The sequence below is a fragment of the Procambarus clarkii genome, chromosome 38 (assembly GCF_040958095.1).
Source record: "Procambarus clarkii isolate CNS0578487 chromosome 38, FALCON_Pclarkii_2.0, whole genome shotgun sequence".
Taxonomy (NCBI): domain Eukaryota; kingdom Metazoa; phylum Arthropoda; class Malacostraca; order Decapoda; family Cambaridae; genus Procambarus; species Procambarus clarkii.
Genome location: NC_091187.1, coordinates 5699489 through 5721522, shown reverse-complemented (window position 1 = coordinate 5721522; position 22034 = coordinate 5699489). Strand labels below are relative to the sequence as shown.

Below are 22034 nucleotides of genomic sequence, written 5' to 3'. Positions count from 1 at the left end.
CTAAAAGAATTAAGCAACACTTACCATACTCTTTTTATATTCACTGTTAACTTTTAGCTCATGTGACAGACTTTCCACCTGCTCAACAGTTTCAAGTGGGGATGGAAGAATGTCTTCCAGGATTGGTATATCTCCATGTGTTTTTGACATATGGGTTTCCGTCATTTTGACAATATTCAGGATATCCCCTGATAAAAATGTCAATTTTGATAATTCCTTCATTATGTATTCCATTTTTTCTGTTACTGCAAAAAAAAAGGCTTACTAGAACAAGCATTTAGTGTTGCATATATATGATATATGTATTGATCCTTAGTGGATCCTATTTTAGTGACAGACACATTGGTGTCAGGTCACTGTCAAATGGGCTACTGTCATGTAGCCTTCAATTATGTAACCTCTCCCATTCTATGATAGGGGTGACACAGGGCAGCATCCTTAGACCCCCTCCTATTTGTTATATACATCAATGATCTGCTTTATGTCTCTAACATGATTAAACCTGTATTGTTTGATGATACTACCATCATCTACTTAGTTGCTTTACAAGAATGTAAAATTTCAAGTCTGTACTCTCCCTCAATGTATTTTCTTGTATGTATAACAAAAAATAATCAACACATAATAAATCGGTACTTACTAGATTTTTCGAAAGGAGAGCTTTCAGTTCTGTCTTGTCTTGGAGTTTGAGGGGAAGGTTTTGTACTCGGCCTGTAGATAGACTTGTTGGTCCCACAAGATTCTGTCAGGGGTGGAAGCGTATTAGCATTGTATAGAAAATATTTACAAAATAGTTTTAAATACATAAAACTACAAATAGAAATTATTGAATTATTACATTAGCTTATAGCTTTTATGAATGCATTAAAAAATTTGGTTTCACACAATGGAGCGACACCATTTAAAGTGTTTCCATCACCCTGAAGGCTGGTAAAAATATATTACATTAAAATCATACACAAGTACGTTACTATCTGTGTATGTAAATGTTTCTCCAGTTACTTAAAGCTTACCAGTTCTGTCTTGTCTAGGAGTTTGAGGGGAAGGTTTTGTACTCGGCCTGTAGATAGACTTGTTGGTCCCACATGATTCTGTCAGGGGTGGAAGCGAAACAATCACAAGAAACTTACTAGTCATAAATCATGTAGTATTGACAAGAAGATATAAGTACTTTCTGTTTTCTTGATTAACATTCCTCTGGTTGATGTGTTAATCCTATACACTTTTTTTTAAAAAGTCCTTACGTGGATTAACATTGAAGGCCCCAAATATTCTTGAATCACAAGGACTAGTAAATATTGGGCTTTGAAAAGGATATACCCTAACAATGAAGTAATTTTCTTCACTTCTTCGGCTGTGTACAGTCCTTAACACTTCACAGCAATTATATCCAGGTAACGAATATACATTGTTAGGAAATTTATGAGAAATTTTATTATCTGGAGATGTTTTATAAATCATGGTATTTTCAGCCTCCTTTATTCTTTTTGTAATTTGGACAATTGGATTTTTACTTGATCTGACCATCTTTTTCAGCTGATGCAAATAATTTTCAAATGGAAAAGCTGAACAACTGTCAAGAGTACCATGTTCCTCAGCATCTGCTGTTAGGTGAATCAAACTGTGAACATTGTAGACTAGAAAATCTTTCCCATACAGATCACCACACCTTGATACAAAATTCAGCAAAAGGTCATGAGCATATTTGCCGTATTTTAAGGACATACATGTGGGCGAAACAAGAAAACTTATACCAACACTGAGAGTAAGGAAATGATCATACATCTCTTGGGGTAGAATACCTTTCAATACAAGCTTTCCTGTGTAGAGAAGAAACTGTCTGTATTCAGTTGCCTTCCATCTGTCAATTTCTTCCAAACCTCGTGGTTTACGTGCAAAAATATTGGGCACAAAATCTTTTATGCTCACCAATCTAGCACTAATTTCAGAAATCTGGCGGCTACATAATTTAAATGTGTTTTTCCGTATCCAGGTGACAAGAAGTCGCTTCATAACACCAAGGCACACCTGGTGCATATAGTCAATGGGAAACGCTGCAATTAAGTCTATGTTCAAGTCACAGAATGGTGATTTACCATGATGATGTTGCGAGTTAGATTGATTACGGAAGCGTGTGTCTGTTCTAATGGTTAAATTTGTTACTTCTGGATATGTCATTTTCCCCATCCAAGTACCTTTCTGTTCACATTTGTCACAGCCATAATAACCTGAAAACAGTTTTATGGACTTCACCATAGCCTTAGCAGGTGCATCACAAATTACACATTGTAATTTTATGTTGATAGTTCTGTTACCATACTGAATCCCATGCAACAAAAGGTCATCCATATCAGATATAAAATCATATAAGAAATTTAAATCACTTGGCTTAGAACGTCCATACATGAGGACAACTGGAAAGACTTTCAAAGGTGTAATATTCATTACTGCACAGAGAACTGGCCACAAAGCATCATTTTTGCTTCTAAATATAGGAAGGCCATCAATGTTACATGACAATAATAATTGTCTCAGTCCTTTTATAGTTGCTTTTGGATATCTACTTATGTTTTTTAACAGTTCCTCTTTTAACCCAAAGTAGACATATTTCATTCCAGATTTTTGCTGAGTTTCTATGTACCTTTCAGAACTGATTAGTGTCCGAGCTGTTTTTGGTAAGTAGTCAATTCCCATTTGCCTCAAAATTTTTAATAATTCATCAACAGCATTGTGTGTAACACCATTCTTGTTTACCCACTGAATTAATAAATTCTGTGGGTAAACAAGTGAATGATGATTATCATGGTCATCATTCTCCTCCTCACTTTGAGAATTAGATAATACATCATGAATATCAGTAAGATTCATGTGTAAATCATCAATTTCAGAGCCTAATCCATACTCTTGATTTGACTCGGCTTCAAAAGAACTAATGTCATTGTCTGACGACTCAATCTCTGAACTTGATGCTGCCTCAGTAAGATTAATGGGTTCACTAGTGTGTACAGCTGTATTTGGATGCATTTTGTGTATACGTTTTAGCCTTCTTGATACTTGCATCCATCTGTTGTTGTATTGGAGTCGCTTTTTTCGCTTATACTCGTACATTCTGTTAAAGAGTGTCAAATTTCTACATTAGACTACCATATTACCTATATTATTGTTAATAATGTATTGACAGATGCAATATGTATTAAAATTCTAAAAATAAGTCATTCATTATATACAATGTGTGATAATTAAAGCTGGTGCATATAACATCCTTGTCAGGCACATGCAAAAGTGAACACTTCCAGAATTGGAGACATGCAGAAATGTAACATATGGAAATAGAGGCATGCCAAAACAAAGACATGCATAAATTCAAATTCTTATCGAAATAATTTCTAGTGATTATTATATAAATTATTCCATCAGTACTAGATCAAATATTCAATACCATCCTCCCATTGGAAAGAGTAATCATGTCCTGTTGGACATTAATTATATGTTGAGATATAATCTAAAAGAAAATAGGGACATTGAAATTGTTGTTAAACTCTATTTCAATAAAGGACACTATAGGGAACCTAGAACCCTGTATTACAAGTGTAAGTGATAATTTTGGAAAATTTAATTAAAGCTAATTGTGTAGGACACCTGGAGATATGGTGCCCATATCTAAAGAATCACATCAACTGGTAAAGGTATAGACTTGCCAATAAGTGGCTCCTAGGTTAGAGGAATAAAATGCCAAAACTAGATGGTAGAATAAAAAGAAGATATTGTAAAAGGTAACCAAACAAAGATGCCACAGAAATATTAGAAAATTAACTTTCGCAAGCAGCGTGGTAGACATGGTTGGAACAAGTTAGGTGAGAGGGTGGTGGAGGCCAAAACCATAATCATAATCATCTGTATCAAACCTTATTACAGGTAAAACCAGTAGGCAGTCTACTGTATTTTATCAAACCGTTATTAGTATAATAGATCTCGTAATAATTTTGCAAAAATAATGGCATTTACTATTTTTAAAAGATTATTAGCAAATTTACAGAAATGGTGCATTCGGAAGACAAAACCAATTTTTCACTTTTGACAATTGAGCACCTGCTACATCCAGATTCTAGGGAGGAAAGGAAGGACGATCTTACTGGATCCCATAGCCTCTCCGAGGCACAAACCAGGCTTTTACACAACCCCCCCCCCCCTGCACCCGAGCTTTTTAAAATAGTAAATGCCACTATTTTTGCAAAATTATTACGAGATCTATTATTCTAGAGAATAATGCATATAAATGCATATATGCATATAAATACAAAAGTAAATGTAAATAATTTTACCTTGCACCTAGATCCACCAAGCCTGTATGGCGCGCGTTTCAGTACTTCGGAAATCTAGAACTATCTTGAATCTCTAATCTGCAATGAAACAATACATATTATTGCACTTACCAAAACATGGATGAATGTAGAAAATACAGAACTATTAGCTGAATATCAAATAAATGGATTTAATCTATTTCACACAGATAGATATATTAGATATTATATTATATTCCTTTCCTCCCTAGAATCTGGATGTAGCAGGTGCTCAATTGTCAAAAGTGAAAAATTTGGTTTATTTAACATACACGCCATAGACCGGCTTGGGAAAAAAAGTTTGTAAAACCCAGGGGCCATAGACCGGCTTGGGAAAAAAAGTTCGTAAAACCCAGGGGCCATAGACCGGCTATGAAAGAAAATTTGAGAAAACCCTGGGGCCATAGAACGGCTATTTAATCCCCTTGAACGGACCTGTGCATGGACCACTGAGGCATAAAAAAAAACACGGGCCATAGACCGGCTTGGGAAAAAGAAGTTCGTAAAACCCTGGGGCCATAGAACGGCTATTTAATCCCCTTGAACGGACATGTGCATGGACCACTGAGGCATCGAAAAAAAACATGGGCCATAGACCGGCTTGGGAAAAAAAGCTAGGTTAGGCTAGGTAAAAAAGAAAGGAGCTAGGTTAGACTATGTATGTTTAAATCTCTGATTTAAACAGAGCCAGTGTTCAGTCAAATAACTGAATTTATCAAATCTTATCCTTGTATAATATACAAGCTGATGTGAGATCCCTGTCAACAGGTGGACTGGAACTATTATCCAGTAGGCAGTCTACTGTATTTTATCAAACCGTTATTAGTATAATAGATCTCGTAATAATTTTGCAAAAATAATGGCATTTACTATTTTTAAAAGATTATTAGCAAATTTACAGAAATGGTGCATTCGGAAGACAAAACCAATTTTTCACTTTTGACAATTGAGCACCTGCTACATCCAGATTCTAGGGAGGAAAGGAAGGACGATCTTACTGGATCCCATAGCCTCTCCGAGGCACAAACCAGGCTTTTACATAACCCCCCCCCCCCTGCACCCGAGCTTTTTAAAATAGTAAATGCCACTATTTTTGCAAAATTATTACGAGATCTATTATTCTAGAGAATAATGCATATAAATGCATATATGTATATAAATACAAAAGTAAATGTAAATAATTTTACCTTGCACCTAGATCCACCAAGCCTGTATGGCGCGCGTTTCAGTACTTCGGAAATCTAGAACTATCTTGAATCTCTAATCTGCAATGAAACAATACATATTATTGCACTTACCAAAACATGGATGAATGTAGAAAATACAGAACTATTAGCTGAATATCAAATAAATGGATTTAATCTATTTCACACAGATAGATATATTAGATATTATATTATATTCCTTTCCTCCCTAGAATCTGGATGTAGCAGGTGCTCAATTGTCAAAAGTGAAAAATTTGGTTTATTTAACATACACGCCATAGACCGGCTTGGGAAAAAAAGTTTGTAAAACCCAGGGGCCATAGACCGGCTTGGGAAAAAAAGTTCGTAAAACCCAGGGGCCATAGACCGGCTATGAAAGAAAATTTGAGAAAACCCTGGGGCCATAGAACGGCTATTTAATCCCCTTGAACGGACCTGTGCATGGACCACTGAGGCATAAAAAAAAACACGGGCCATAGACCGGCTTGGGAAAAAGAAGTTCGTAAAACCCTGGGGCCATAGAACGGCTATTTAATCCCCTTGAACGGACATGTGCATGGACCACTGAGGCATCGAAAAAAAACATGGGCCATAGACCGGCTTGGGAAAAAAAGCTAGGTTAGGCTAGGTAAAAAAGAAAGGAGCTAGGTTAGACTATGTATGTTTAAATCTCTGATTTAAACAGAGCCAGTGTTCAGTCAAATAACTGAATTTATCAAATCTTATCCTTGTATAATATACAAGCTGATGTGAGATCCCTGTCTACAGGTGGACTGGAACTATTATCCAGTAGGCAGTCTACTGTATTTTATCAAACCGTTATTAGTATAATAGATCTCGTAATAATTTTGCAAAAATAATGGCATTTACTATTTTTAAAAGATTATTAGCAAATTTACAGAAATGGTGCATTCGGAAGACAAAACCAATTTTTCACTTTTGACAATTGAGCACCTGCTACATCCAGATTCTAGGGAGGAAAGGAAGGACGATCTTACTGGATCCCATAGCCTCTCCGAGGCACAAACCAGGCTTTTACATAACCCCCCCCCCCCCCTGCACCCGAGCTTTTTAAAATAGTAAATGCCACTATTTTTGCAAAATTATTACGAGATCTATTATTCTAGAGAATAATGCATATAAATGCATATATGTATATAAATACAAAAGTAAATGTAAATAATTTTACCTTGCACCTAGATCCACCAAGCCTGTATGGCGCGCGTTTCAGTACTTCGGAAATCTAGAACTATCTTGAATCTCTAATCTGCAATGAAACAATACATATTATTGCACTTACCAAAACATGGATGAATGTAGAAAATACAGAACTATTAGCTGAATATCAAATAAATGGATTTAATCTATTTCACACAGATAGATATATTAGATATTATATTATATTCCTTTCCTCCCTAGAATCTGGATGTAGCAGGTGCTCAATTGTCAAAAGTGAAAAATTTGGTTTATTTAACATACACGCCATAGACCGGCTTGGGAAAAAAAGTTTGTAAAACCCAGGGGCCATAGACCGGCTTGGGAAAAAAAGTTCGTAAAACCCAGGGGCCATAGACCGGCTATGAAAGAAAATTTGAGAAAACCCTGGGGCCATAGAACGGCTATTTAATCCCCTTGAACGGACCTGTGCATGGACCACTGAGGCATAAAAAAAAACACGGGCCATAGACCGGCTTGGGAAAAAGAAGTTCGTAAAACCCTGGGGCCATAGAACGGCTATTTAATCCCCTTGAACGGACATGTGCATGGACCACTGAGGCATCGAAAAAAAACATGGGCCATAGACCGGCTTGGGAAAAAAAGCTAGGTTAGGCTAGGTAAAAAAGAAAGGAGCTAGGTTAGACTATGTATGTTTAAATCTCTGATTTAAACAGAGCCAGTGTTCAGTCAAATAACTGAATTTATCAAATCTTATCCTTGTATAATATACAAGCTGATGTGAGATCCCTGTCTACAGGTGGACTGGAACTTCTATCAACTAATCCATACATCAAACCTGTCCCTTACAGCCCACAATCTATCATTAGGAAAACCATGTGAGAAATCTTTAAGGAATTCTGATAAAGAAAGAGATCTAGGGGTGGTTCTAAATAGAAAACTATCACCTGAGGACCACATAAAGAACATTGTGTGAGGAGCCTATGCCATGCATTCCAACTTCAACAGCATGTTGTGGGGTGCCGATATTGTGTGCCATCACATGTAAACCAATCAAGCCCACAAATACGTCAACATGGACCAGCATTACACCGTCTAACATACTCTGTCAGATGTAACAACTAAATTTGTGAATTCAAGACCTAATCTATTGCATAACACAGTGTTAGTACGAGAAAAACATTACTTACATTCGAAGCCGTGTTTTAAAATGGCGCGGACCTTGGTCTACTGACGCTCCACACTGTGTGTTCGTTTGCGTATGATGAACGTGTGACAATTTACTACAACAATTATTTAATTATTCTTATTCTTTATTTTACTATTTTTAGGGTACATGAAATTTCCAAATTATTTGCACACAATAATATAATTGCATTGTCATAACCTTTATATATTACGGAAAATACGATGACATGAACGAAGTCAAAGTGAAGTTGAAGTCAAAGTCATTCGCCGAACGTATTAGTCATTTTTTTTCTCCCAAACGATAAGGGATAACAAATCCACAGAGCATATAAGTGTAGAGTAAAGTCAATTTTATTCAGGAAAGTACATACATAGTTGATTTACAAACATAATGTTGGATTTATAGATAGAGCTAGTGCATACAATACCTAAAGCCAATATAGTAGGCATATAGCATTTCAGGCAACCGGGCAGTATCCCAGCAAACATTTTCATGTTTTTAAAACATCCTAAAAACGACATTTCATTGTTTTCAGCACGTTTATAATTACGTTTAGAAAAGGTTTTTTGAGAACTTTTATATACAACCTTAGAACGTAAATAATTAACATTTCTAAAAACTTTTTTATAATCTTTTAATTACCTACATTAAAACGTTTAGGGTAAATTAGGGTATAATAATTTTTTAATTCATATCTGAAATAGAAAGGGAGAGAAAGAAAGAAGACATATCTGAGAAAGAAATGGACATCCTATATATGTATGTGTAAATTACAAATAAATAGGGTACAAAAAGAGAATTAAAATATTTTATTTATTTAATTAAGAATGAGTAATACAACAAAATATATGTAATAGCTCGAAATATATAGACTATATCTATAACAGAATATAAAAGTAAAAATTTAAAAATCTATAAAAATCTATATATGCAATATGTGAACAATAGATTTTGTGATCAAGCAGCCTGTGATTCATGTCATGCTGAGATCAGTCTGACGTTATAAGCAGTTATTGTTACTTAAAACTAAAACAAGTAAAATTTTCCGAGTATACATATAACACTATAGTTTTTCTATGACTAATAATAAAAATCTATTAATCAAAAGTTTAGGACTAATTAACTAAAAATAAAAATCTACAAGTGAATGTAAACAGTCAAGTATAATATTCATGTAGAAAGAGAAAGAAAAAGAGAGAGAGAAGGAAAGAAAGAGAAAGAAAGAAAGGGAGAAAGAGAGAGAGAAAGAAAAGAAAAAAGTCATGTATAATATTCATATTAGCACCATGCAATATAACTTAGATTAAGTAAAAATCTCAGACATTTTTAAATCAAATGAAATATGAGAGCCAGAGAGAGAGCGTGAGCCAGAGCCAGAGAGAGAGAGAGAGAGCCAGAGCCAGAGAGAGAGAGAGAGCCAGAGCCAGAGAGAGAGAGAGAGCCAGAGCCAGAGAGAGAGAGAGCCAGAGCCAGAGAGAGAGAGAGCCAGAGCCAGAGAGAGAGAGAGCCAGAGCCAAAGCCAGAGAGAGAGAGAGCCAGAGAGAGCGTGAGCCAGAGCCAGAGAGAGAGTGAGTCAGAGCTAGAGAGAGAGTCAGAGCCAGAGCCAGAGAGAGCCAGAGAGAGAGAGAGAGCCAGAGAGAGAGAGAGAGCCAGAGAGAGAGAGAGAGAGCCAGAGAGAGAGAGAGCCAGAGAGCGAGAGCCAGAGAGAGCGAGAGCCAGAGAGAGCGAGAGAGCCAGAGAAAGAGAGAGAGGGCCAGAGCCAGAGAGAAAGAGAGAGCCAGAGAGAGAGAGAGAGCCAGAGAGAGAGAGAGAGCCAGAGCCAGAGAGAGAGCCAGAGCCAGAGAGAGAGCCAGAGCCAGAGAGAGAGAGAGAGAGAGCCAGAGAGAGAGAGTGTGAGCCAGAGCCAGAGAGAGAGTGAGTCAGAGCTAGAGAGAGAGAGAGCCAGAGAGAGAGAGCCAGAGAGCGAGAGCCAGAGAGCGAGAGCGAGAGCCAGAGAGCCAGAGAGAGCGAGAGCCAGAGAGAGCGAGAGAGCCAGAGAAAGAGAGAAAGAGAGGGGGAGAGAGAGAGAGAGAGAGAGAGAGAGAGAGAGAGAGAGAGAGAGAGAGAGAGAGAGAGAGAGAGAGAGAGAGAGAGAGAGAGAGAGAGAGAGGGCCAGAGCCAGAGAGAGAGAGAGCCAGAGAGAAAGAGAGAGCCAGAGAGAAAGAGAGAGCCAGAGAGAGAGAGAGCCAGAGCCAGAGAGAGCCAGAGAGAGAGAGAGAGAGCCAGAGAGAGAGAGCAAGAGAGCCAGAGAGAGAGCAAGAGAGCCAGAGAGAGAGCCAGAGAGAGAGAGAGCCAGAGAGAGAGCAAGAGAGCCAGAGAGAGCAAGAGAGCCAGAGAGAGAGCAAGAGAGAGAGCAAGAGAGCCAGAGCAAGAGAGCGAGCGAGAGAGCGAGAGAGCGAGAGAGAGAGAGCCAGAGAGAGAGAGCAAGAGAGCCAGAGAGAGAGCAAGAAAGAGAAAGAAAGAGAAAGAAAGAGAGAGAGAGAGAGAGAGAGAGAGAGACAGACAGAGACAGACACACACACAACAAAAGAGGAGACAGAACAAAATTAAGGCAAGGAGAGAGAAGACAGAACAGAAACAACAGAGAGAGGAGAGAAATGAGAAATCATTGAAGAGAAGGAGAAGAGAAACACAAGATAAGAAAAAAATACAAGAAAAATATACAAGATAAAAATGACAAATGAATACCACAAATATAAAAAGTAAAGGAAGAGAGAAGCTAGAAGAGACAGGAAACGAGAGGTGTTAGAAGAGAGGAAGAAAGGAGAGATTAAAAGTTAAGAAAAACAGGAGAGAAACGTAAAAGAAATAAAAAAAAAAGGGACATTTGTGAGGAGAGAAAATAAAGAGACCAGAGAAGACCATATATCAAGAGTGTGAGGATAAAGACTTATATATTTTCTTAGTAGACATCCTCTGGCTCTTGTTGCCCCTCTTGTATACGAATTGTACTTGCAAGTTTTCCCTGAAAAGATATTAACAAAATTAATATTTAATTATTTATTTATATAAATTACACACACACAAACTTTATATATTTTATATATATATATATATATTATATATATATATATATGTCGTACCTAAGAGCCAGAACGCACTTCTCAGCCAACTATGCATGGCCCAATTTGCCTAATAAGCCAAGTTTTCATGAATTAATGTTTTTTCGACTACCTAACCTACCTAACCTAACCTAACCTAACTTTTTCTGCTACCTAACCTAACCTAACCGATAGAGATAGGTTAGGTTAGGTTAGGTAGGGTTGGTTAGGTTCGGTCATATATCTACGTTAATTTTAACTTCAATAAAAAAAAATTGACCTCATACATAATGAAATGGGTAGCTTTATCACTTCATAAGGAAAAAATTAGAAAAAATATATTAATTCAGGAAAACTTGGCTTATTAGGCAAATCGGGCCTTGCATAGTAGGCTGAGAAGTGCGTTCTGGCTATTAGGTACGACATATATATATATATATATATATTATATATATATATATATATATATATATATATATATATATATATATATATATATATATATTAGTATATTTTGGTAGCAGTCTTTCCTGTAGACATATATTATTAAATATGACCGAAAAAGTAAGATTAATAATTCTAACACGAATTTTCTCAATCTTTCGTACATTACGCTTCACTGTTGGAGGTAAATCAAAAATCACTTCTCCAAAATTCATTTTTATTTCTAGTCTGACGCGACACGGGCGCGTTTCGTAAAACTTATTACATTTTCAAAGACTTCACAAATACACAACTGATTAGAACTTACGTCTCTCTGATATTATATCTACATTTGAGTGAGGTGGGAAGGGTGATGTGGCATTAACACAAGACAGAACAGGAGGGGATATTAATAGGGTATTAAAGGTATCAACACAAGACAGAACAGAAACAATGGGTATTGAATAGAAGTGTTTGTAGAAAGCCTATTGGTCCATATTTCTTGATGCTTCTATATTGGAGCGGAGTCTTGAGGTGGGTAGAATATAGTTGTGCAATAATTGGCTGTTGATTGCTGGTGTTGACTTCTTGATGTGTAGTGCCTCGCAAACGTCAAGCCGCCTGCTATCGCTGTATCTATCGATGATTTCTGTGTCGCCAGAGAAATCGCCAGAGAAATCCTAGTAAACAACACAGAAATCATCGATAGATACAGCGATAGCAGGCGGCTTGACGTTTGCGAGGCACTACACATCAAGAAGTCAACACCAGCAATCAACAGCCAATTATTGCACAACTATATTCTACCCACCTCAAGACTCCGCTCCAATATAGAAGCATCAAGAAATATGGACCAATAGGCTTTCTACAAACACTTCTATTCAATACCCATTGTTTCTGTTCTGTCTTGTGTTGATACTTTTAATACCCTATTAATATCCCCTCCTGTTCTGTCTTGTGTTAATGCCACATCACCCTTCCCACCTCGCTCAAATGTAGATATAATATCAGAGAGACGTAAGTTCTAATCAGTTGTGTATTTGTGAATTCTTTGAAAATGTAATAAGTTTTACGAAACGCGCCCGTGTCGCGTCAGACTAGAAATAAAAATGAATTTTGGAGAAGTGATTTTTTATTTACCTCCAACAGTGAAGCGTAATGTACGAAAGATTGAGAAAATTCGTGTTAGAATAATTAATCTTACTTTTTCGGTCATATTTAATAATAAATATATATATATATATATATATATATATATATATATATATATATATATATATATATATATATATATATATATATATATATATATATATATATATAATTTCGTAAACCTCACCCTGTAAACATTCATGTTTCTACATGTTAAACAAGCTACGAGGATGAGGGAAGGGGATGTTCCCTCCATGCTGGATATTATATTTACCAGGAAAGAGAAAGATATATTTATCATTCAGTACCTCCCTCCTTTGGTACCTCCCTTTTCCTCCTTTCAGTACCTCCCTCCTTTTACCCAAGTGACATTGTCACTTGGGTAAAAGTGACCATGTCTTTTTGGGAATAAAGTATGCAATGCATTATAATCTGGAAGAAAATGAGCTTGAAGCAGTTGAAAAACCTGACTTGTGGAGAGGTCATTATGGGGAACTCAGATATTTCCTTAAGGAATTTGACAAACACTTGCTGTTAGGACATGAAGTACATGAGATGTATGTCAAGTTTTGTGAAATATATGATAATGGCACAACAAAATTTATACTAAAGCAGAGATGCAGAACTAGGAAAAAGGGAAAAATTGCCCAAACATACAAGCAATACAAAGATGCGAGAAACAACAATAGCAGTAAGGAGAGGGGCAGAAAGACTATGACTTTCAGTCATATTCAACAACACAAATATACATACACACACACACACATTATTGGAAAAAATTGGAATTGGAATATTGGAAAAAATAATTAAAACTAAATGGGTAGAACACCTGGAGAGAAATGATATAATTTCAGACAGACAGTATGGTTTTCGATTTGGAAGATCCTGTGTATCGAATTTACTCAGTTTCTATGATCGAGCAACAGATATATTACAGGAAAGAGATGGTTGGGTTGACTGCATCTATTTGGACCTAAAAAAGGCATTCGACAGTTCCACATAGAGAGGTTGTTCTGGAAACTGGAAAATATTGGAGGGGTGACAGGTAAGCTTCTAATATGGATGAAAAATTTTCTGACATAGAAAAATGAGGGCAGTAATCAGAGGCAATGTATCGGACTGGAGAAATGTCACAAGTGGAGTACCACAGGGTTCAGTTCTTGCACCAGTGATGTTTATTGTCTACATAAATGATCTACCAGTTGGTATACAGAATTACATGAACATGTTTGCTGATGATGCTAAGATAATAGGAAGGATAAGAAATTTAGATGATTGTCATGCCCTTCAAGAAAACCTGGATAAAATAAGTATATGGAGCACCACTTGGCAAATGGAATTTAATGTTAATAAATGCCATGTTATGGAATGTGGAACAGGAGAACATAGACCCCACACAACCTATACATTATGTGAGAAATCTTTAAAGAATTCTGATAAAGAAAGAGATCTAGGGGTGGTTCTAGATAGAAAACTATCACCTGAGGACCACATAAAGAATATTGTGCGAGGAGCCTATGCTACGCTTTCTAACTTTAGAATTGCGTTTAAATACATGGATGGTGATATACTAAAGAAATTGTTCATGACTTTTGTTACGTCAAAGCTAGAATATGCAGCTGTTGTGTGGTGCCCAACAACAGAAGTTGGCCCATATCTTAAGAAGCACATCAACAAACTGGAAAAGGTGCAAAGACATGCTACTAAGTGGCTCCCAGAACTGAAGGGCAAGAGCTACGAGGAGACGTTAGAGGCATTAAATATGCCAAAACTAAAAGACAGAAGAGGTGATATGATCACTACATACAAAATAGTAACAGGAATTGATAAAACCGACAGGGAAGATTTCCTGAGACCTGGAACTTCAAGAACAGGAGGTCATAGATTGAAACTAGCTTAACACAGATGCTAAAGAAATATAAGAAAATTCACTTTCGCAAATAGAGTGGTAGACGGTTGGAACAAGTTAGGTGAGAAGGTGGTGGAGGCCAAGACTGTCAGTAGTTTCAAAGCGTTATATGACAAAGAGTGCTGGGAAGACGGTCTCATCCTTTAACTACACTTAGGTAATTACACACACACACACACATACATATTATATATATATATATATATATATATATATATATATATATATATATATATATATATATATATATATATATATCGGACAATTAGTAAAAAAAAAAAAAAAAAATTTAAATTATTTTACCTTGTACCTAGATCCACCAGGCCTGTTTGGTGCCTGTTTCAGTACTTCAGACATCTGGAAGGTCACATCCTCCTCCTCAACTTGTGGATGTGCGTTGATAGATGATTCTGTAAAATTAAGTTATTTATATAATAATAAATTCAGTATAACAATAATATTCTGTAAAATTAAAAGTAATTTATACATCAATCAGATAAAACTCTCCAGAGATGGTGATACACAACATATAAAGGACAAGTTTCAGAACAAAATATGCATTTAGGAATAAGGTTTTGTACATGTAGGTAGCACATGAGAAAATAAGTGGAAGGTGATCAAGTTTATATTAACATGTTAATGACTTTGTTAAGGCTTTGCAAGAATGAAAAAATATTAATAATATAATATCACCTACCAATTAATTGTACATCATTTATAAGTCAATTATTTGCATTATTATTATTCAATACTAATGATATAAAAATGCATTTTGTAATCTACTATTTATGCAAGTATTAAGCACAGGATCATGAAATAAACTGCAAAATACTGTAATGGATAAACCAATTAAGTTTACATTTTCCTATAGCTAAGTCAGTCAGTTCTATTAGCAGCAGAGAACAATTATGCCCAACCTCTATTAAATGAAACAATCTTAAGAGCAAGTGATAGAAATATAATCATTTATGCTTGGGATTATGGAATGGTTCCAAATATGAAAAATATTAAGTTTTTTGGTTAAAATTTTTTAACTTAAAATTTACATTTTTAAGTGAATTTTAAACTTTAAAAAAATTATTTAATTTTTTGGTTACTTACTTAAAATAACATTATATAGTTCTTGTTTTTGTAGAAATGCCAATTTCTTCTTTTGCCCTTCCAGACTGTATAGTGACCACAGGCCGTTTGTTCATATCTTCATTATTCTTCGAACTGTGGTTGCACAATCAGACCCACGTACACTGGTTAAAAGCATCACCTAAAAGCAACAACAAAAATGTAGTACACTGACGAATTTTGAATATATATATATATATATATATATATATATATATATATATATATATATATATTAGTTGATTTTATACCCGCATTAGGTCAGGTGATAATACAATGAAGGTGAAAACATGGGGGGATACATAAGAGATAAACATAGGGGCTGCAGAAGGCTTATTGGCCCATACGAGGCATCTCCTATCTAAACACAAAGATTAATCCAGTGTAATTGGCCTGTTATGTTGTAACATAATATAATATAATATAATATAATATATATATATATATATATATATATATATATATATATATATATATATATATATATATATATATATATATATATGTGTATATATATATATATATGTATGCCATATACATATATATGCTATGTTGTATGCTACAACTTGGCTGATAATAAAGCCATTCACAACTGCAGGCCTAATAAAAAAAGGAGGTGGCATAGCAATATCTTACAAAGATACCTTCATCTGCAATAGTCTCATTAGTAATAGAGACGACTATTGTGAATATACCTTTGCCAAGTTCTCCAGTAAATCCCTTAAATCCTCCTTGACTATAAGTGCCATCTATAGATTTCCCAATACCGACATAGCTTCATTCTCAGATAACGTAAGGAATCTTATCATAAATAACAATCTCAACAAAAATCAAACCAACTTAGTGGTTTGTAATGGTGAACAAAACATGCAGATACTTATATATAACCTGTGAATAGAGTGTAATAACACCAAAACTATTTGTTTATTGTTTTATGACCATAATAATTGAATCACTAATATGATTCACTAATATATAATCCTAATAATAATCACTAATATATAATCCATTGAGCATGCTGCATCTCTTTCAGTCTCTTTGCAATTTGAACAAGAGGGTTTTTAATTGATCGAACCATATTCTTAAAGTAAAGTAAATGAGATGTATTCCATATTTTGCAAAATATACGATGAAGGCACACAAACATTCATACCAAAACTGAAGGGCAGGATTTATGAGGAGACATTAGAGGCATTAAATATTCCAAACTAGAAGACAGAAGGAAAAGAGGAGATATGATCACTACGTACAAAACAGTAACAGGAATTGATAAACTTGATAGGGAAGATTTCCCGAGACCTGGAATTTCAAGAACAAGAGGTTATAGATTTAAACGAACTAAACAAAGATGCCGAAGAAATGTAAGACAATTCACTTTTGCAAACAGAATGGTAAACGGTTGGAACATGTTAGGTGAGAAGGTGGTGGAGGCCAAATCCGTCAAAAGTTTCAAAGCATTATATGACAAAGAGTGCTGGGAAAATGGGACACCACGAGTGTAGCTCTCCATCCATCTGATTGATAACCCAAATGAATTTTTCATGGATATGATACCAACATCAAATCATAAATCAGATGTGATCCTATCCCCACTGGATTTTGAAGAAGCCATAGACAGTATGCCTATGCACTCTGCACCAGGCCCTGACTCTTGGAACTCTATATTCATCAAGAACTGTAAAAAACGTTATCGCAGGCCCTTCACATTCTTTGGAGACAAAGCCAAGATACTGGCATTGTCCCTGACATACTAAAAACAGCAGAGATAGCACCGCCCCATAAAGGAGGAAATAAGGCAGAGGCAAAAAACTACAGACCGATAGCACTAACATCGCACATCATAAAAATCTTTGAGAGAATGCTAAGAAGTAAGATCACAAAATACATGGAATCACAGCATCTCCATAACCCCAGACAACATGGTTTCAGAACAGGGCGCTCTTGCCTATCACAGTTGCTGGACCACTCTGACATGGCACTAGATGCCATGGAAGACAAACAAAACGCTTTGACAAAAAAAAGCCTTTGACAAATGTGACCATTGTGTTATTGCACATAAAATGCGTTCAAAAGGAATTACCGGAAAAATAGGCAGATGGATATACAACTTCCTGACTAATAGAACCCAATGTGTAGTAGTCAACAAAATAAAATCTGGACCATCAACCGTAAAGAGCTCAGTCCCCAAGCGTACTGTGCTTGCTCCAATACTTTTTCTCATCCTCATATCGGACATAGACAAGGACACAACCTATAGTACTTGATCATCCTTTGCAGATGACACTAGAATCTTCACGAGAGTAGGCAACATAGAGGACACGGCAAACCTCCAATCAGATGTAAATCAGGTCTTTCTATGGGCTACAGAAAATAACATGGTGATTAACGAACATAAGTTTCAGCTCATGCGCTACGGAAAAAATAAAAAATATAAAAACGGAAACCACTTACAAAACTCAGTCAAATCATAACATTGAACGGAAAAGCAACGTAAAGGATTTGGGTGTACTGATGTCAGAAGGCCTTACATTTAAAGAACACAATAAAGTAGCCGTCACAACTGCAAGAAAAATGACAGGATAGATAACAAGAACTTTTCACACTAGAGATGCTATACCGATGATAGTTTTCAAGACGCTAGTGCTCTCTAGAGTGGAATACTGCTGCATAATGAAAGCCCCTTTCAAAGCTGGAGAAATTACTGACCTATACTTATGCATTTATCTTCGGTTTAACACAACAGGCACCAGACACACGCTAGGCATCATACACACTAGGATAAAACAAACATTAGGCTGGAAGTCAGAAAAGAATTCAAAGAATTTTACTGGAAAGGCTTGCTGTTAGGAAAGGAAGTAATTGAGATGAATTAATGCACAGTATGTCAATTTTGTGAAATATATGATAAAGGAACAAAAACATTTATACCAAAACAAAGATGCAGAACTAGGAAACAGGATTTGTTCAACTGAAATTTCAAGACGGACAGAGACCAAAAGACACAAAAATGGAATCAATATACGAAGAGGCCAAACCCCCAAACATACCAGTAATACAAAGAGAAACAACTACACGGCAGTGAGGAGAGAGGCAGAAAGAAATTTTGAAAAAAAGGAACAAACAAATGTAAAGTAGAACAAATCATATTCTATAAATACAGCAACAACCAATTGCAGGTAAAGGATAATATTCAGAGCTTTTAAATGCATGGATGGCGAAATACTCAAGAAATTGTTCACGACTTTTGTTAGACCAAAGTTGGAATATGCAGCGGTTGTATGGTGCCCATATCTTAAGAAGCACATAAACAAACTGGAAAAGATGCAAAGACATGCTACTAAGTGGCTCCCAGAACTGAAGGACAAGAACTATGAGGAGAGGTTAGAGGCATTAAATATACCAAATATACTACACAAATATATATACTACACATGCACAATAAACTACCCTACACAGGCTGAGTATGGTGTGTACAATAAATTATTAGCTAAAAGATAAGACTGAGTTTGTATAAATGGGGGTTAAGTCAGAGTGGGAAAATGTAAGTGGAGTGCCTAAAAACCCTGTCCTGGGACCTCTGTAATTCATAATATATACAAATAATTTAGACTCAGGTTTGATCAGCAATATTTGAAAATTTCCAGACGATACAAAAGGGATTTTTTTCTGGATTCAGGATTATTTTTTTATGGCTGAAAACAGGTTTTCAGCAATAAAAGAAATACAGTATTGCTGGAACAACCGTCGACATCTTCAAGAGAAAACCTGAACATCTTCAAGAAGTGAAGATGACCTTGAGAAGAAGTATAGGTTGGGAGAAGTATAGGTTAGGAATTGTCTCCAAAGAATTCTCAAAGAATTACTCGTTATTGCTATCCAAGATAATTAGACGAGCCAAAGCTAAATACTACGAAGATAAATTTACCCAAATAAAGAGTACCTTACCTAAAAATATGTATGTACCTTACGTAAATAAACATTTGATTTTGAAGTGCCGGACAAACAAGGCTGTGGTGGATATGTGGGCCTGAGGGGCCTGTCCAAGCAACAGCCTGTTGGATCAAGCTCTCACATGTCAAGCCTGGCCTTGGAAGGGCTTGGTGAGTAGAACAACTACCAGAACCCTATAATGCATGTATCAAGGTGTCCAGGCAGTGAGCACCACATAATGCAGTGCAGTCCTGTAAGAATAAGCACAGTAAGTATGGGCATGGAGGGGGTGCAGCAGTGGCTTGTGAAGGGCTGGAGAGTAAATGGACATGCCCAGGGGTAAAAAGCATTAGGGTAACAGAACATAGCCCATAAAAATAGTAATGACAATGAATGAATAATTATATGAATGCAATAATACTTCATATCTCAATAGGAAAACTAAGCAGGGTGCAAGACAAGGTACTGGTGGTGATAGTGGTTGGTACAAGTCCTCACATCCCCACAGACACCAGTAACAGCCCTCACCTCCCAACACAGTACCCTTGTAGCGAGTTAATCTTATACTCGCTTCATTATCTTATAGCATAACTAATTAACACTAATTACAGAAGCTACACAGGTGATACTTTGGTGTGAGTTGAGCGCACTGAGCGTCGGTATCGGTACACCCTTGTTCCTTAACAACCCTTTGGACCTTTATTACAGAAAAATAGAATCAATTAATTTAATAAAATATAAAATATAAGTGCTTACTTACGATAATACTATCGGTGGAACACAAAATCTTCTTCTTCTTGATAGTAGGTGCAGTTTGCATGAAGGGTTAGTCCTCGCCATGACTGAACTGACGACAAAATGGCCGATGTGTTGATATGGCGTCAGTTGACGCTGTGACGTCACAGGTGAGGGACGCTTTGCGCATTACTCCCTCGTACTTAAAAAGTACTACAGGTACTTTTTGGTTTTATTTTTGAATATGGCAGAAGTTGGACAGCTTTTCAAATCATTATAAGGGAGTGAGTTCCATAAACTAGGTCCCTTTATTTACATAGAGTGTTTACATAGATTAAGTTTGACTCTGGGGATATCAAAGAGATATTTATGTCTGGTGGGGACGTGGCCATGTGTTCTATTACATCTGTCCAGGAAGAGTTTCAGAACAGGGTTTGCAGTTAGAAAAAGGGCTTTATAAACGTAATTTACACAGGAGAATGTATGGAGTGAATTTGTTTAGCATGTTTAAGGATTTGAACAAGGGAGCTGTGTGTTGTCTGAAGGTAGAGTTAGTTATTGTCCTGATAGCAGATTTTTACTGGATGATGATGGGCTTGAGGTAGTTTGCAGAGGTTGAACCCCAAGCACAAACGCCATAAGAATGATAGGGATAGATAAGTGCATAATAGAGTGAGAGGAGAGCAGAGTAGGGTACATAATATCTGATCTTAAACAGTATACCAACTGTTTTAGAAACCTTTTTAGTTATGTGTTGTATATGGGTGCGGAAGTTGAGTCTCTTGTCTAAGTATAGGCTAAGAAACTTTCCATCATTTTTATTGCTAATGTTTACATTATCTATCTGAAGCTGAATTGCATTTGTTGATTTGTTTCCAAATAAGATATAGTAGGTCTTTTCTATGTTTTGTGTGAGGCTTGTTGGTTGACAACCACAAGTAGACTTTTTTTAATTAATTGTTTACAACATTATTTAACAGGAGTGGGTTGGGGTCAGAGTAGATGAGTAGTATCATCAGCCAACAATATAGGTTTAAGTATGTTAGAGACATTAGGGAGATCATTGATGTATATAAGAAACAGGAGGGTCCTAGGATGCTGCTCTGTGGCACCTTTACGGTAATTAAGTGGTAGAGTGGGAGAGGTTATATCATTGATGGCTTCATATTGGTGTCTGTTACTAAGATAGGATCGGATATAGTTTAGGGCAAGGCCACGGATTCCATAATGGTGGAATTTAAGTAAGAGGTAGTTATGGTTAACAGTATCAAAGGCCTTTCTCAGGCCGATGAAGAGTTCAATTGGAAACTCACTTTTGTCAAGGGCTGAGAAGATTAAGTCAAGCAGACTAACAATAGCATCATTGGTACTCTTTTGGGAGCGGAAGCCAAACTGACAGGGACTTAGTATATTGAATTTTACAAGATTGGAGTAGAGCTGTTTGTAAAAAAAAAAAAAATAATTTTGATAATATAGGTAGATTCGATATGGGTCTGTAATTATTTATGTCTGCCGTGTTACCTCCTTTATGAACTGGCGTTACTCTTGCTTTTTTAAGGATATCAGGGAAGGTATGACACTCTAGGGATTTGTTGAACAGCAGTGCTATGGATGGTGCAAGGGCATGGGAGGCACGCCTGTGTACCATCGATGGTATTTCACTAATGTTCCCAGCTTTGGTTTTTAGCGAGTGAATGATGGACACAACATCTGTAGGGCTGACCGGAGAGAGGAGAAGAGAGTTTGGATAGCTGCGTGAAAGATATGTGGTAACAT

General features: G+C 36.3%; 1 long non-coding RNA gene across 2 annotated transcripts in view; it reads right to left on the bottom strand.

Moving 5' to 3' along the window:
- LOC138372373 (uncharacterized) overlaps nt 1–21654 on the bottom strand; it is a 369640-nt gene extending 347986 nt beyond the window's left edge. The window contains exons 1-3 of one of the 2 annotated variants that reach the window (XR_011230806.1): nt 20284–21654; nt 19539–19774; nt 14778–14884 (exon numbers count right to left, since the gene is read on the bottom strand). This is a non-coding gene — a long non-coding RNA (uncharacterized lncRNA). Of the gene's footprint in view, nt 1–14777; nt 14885–19538; nt 20080–20283 lie in introns of those variants that run through there. The other variant, XR_011230805.1, reaches the window with a different exon arrangement.
- Nucleotides 21655–22034: the final 380 nt, after the last annotated feature.